The sequence below is a fragment of the Etheostoma spectabile genome, chromosome 2, assembly GCF_008692095.1.
Source record: "Etheostoma spectabile isolate EspeVRDwgs_2016 chromosome 2, UIUC_Espe_1.0, whole genome shotgun sequence".
Taxonomy (NCBI): Eukaryota; Metazoa; Chordata; class Actinopteri; order Perciformes; family Percidae; genus Etheostoma; species Etheostoma spectabile.
The window spans coordinates 17,943,078-17,944,279 of record NC_045734.1 but is presented as its reverse complement, the minus strand read 5'-3'; the positions used below and the strand labels follow the sequence as shown (position 1 = coordinate 17,944,279).

The following is a 1,202-nucleotide window of genomic DNA, read 5'->3' as shown; positions in this document are numbered from 1 at the left end:
TCCTCGGGTCAAATCTGACCCCTTTAAAAAATGTCTATATCTGAAATATGAGTTTATTTTAAACCAAATTACCACAAAACAGTGGCTTGGATTCCATACAACGCTCTTTGCAAATACAACTGATCACTTTCATTCCTGATTAAACTCATCTGTACGTTCCTCTGATGTTAACTATTAGTCAAAATAATTCATAATTTTTGCTTTTTTAACTCATATTAGGTACAATTCTATATAAATGAGGGTTATTGACCATACATTCCAAAAAGTAGTGTTAAACTAGGTGAAAAAAAGTCAGAAAAAGGGACGTAAATGTCAAGTTTCTGTTAGTTTTTTAACCCGGGAGGACAACACAAAGGGTTAAAGGCCATAAAAGCGGAAAAGAGGACTCTGTTCTCTTTCTGGTCCACTTCAGCTTTGGATAGGGTCTCAGGGCTAAAATACATCGGCAAGAGGCAAAACAGACCTGAAGCGTGTTGTGTTTCCAATGCACAGATGAAGCGAATCATACTCAGACCATGTCCCTGAGGGGGTCTGAGTCATTACAGAGGGGTCTGAGTCCTGCTGGAGTGATCACATATGTGCAGGAAATGCTAATACTAATAGGTCTGAGTTCTTGTGGAGGGCTGAAACGGACCAAAGCGTCTAAGCACCCTGAGGCCAACAGAAGTGAGTTGAGATGAAGATAACAGATAAACACTGTGTGGAGTTATCAGTGTTACATCACAGTTACCGCTGCTGTGGCATTCCAGTCGCATGAGGACATCCTGAATACTCCTAATCCCTGTAGACATAAATATCAAATGCCGGTGTTTTATGCTTTCAATTGGACTGTTGTTTTGTAATGCAAAGTATGAATCTAGTGTTTACCTGAGATGGACAGTTGTTACTTCACGTTGTGAAGCAAAATGCAGAGTATGCAGAACAAGACAACAATTGAGTATACAGGAGCTGTTGTAGAGTGTGTGTGTGGAAATCAGGTTGTTTGTAAAGGGACATCCTCAAAGGACCCCATAGAGAGAGAGACACACACACACACACACACACACACACACAGACAGACAAAACAAACTTACAATCGTCAGTATCCAATTTTATCTGGAAAGGCAAGCAGCCACAACTTAAGATGTCTACTTAACAGAGGAGGAGAGAGGATGGTGGCCTTTTAGTTCCCAACTTTAAACATTTTTTCTGGTCCTTTGTGT

The 1,202-nt window shown here is 40.3% G+C and overlaps 1 long non-coding RNA gene across 1 annotated transcript in view; it reads left to right on the top strand.

Annotated features, from left to right (window-relative positions):
- Window positions 1-1,202, top strand: part of LOC116705355 (uncharacterized) — a 9,673-nt gene that overhangs the window by 1,122 nt on the left and 7,349 nt on the right. The window lies entirely within an intron of this gene.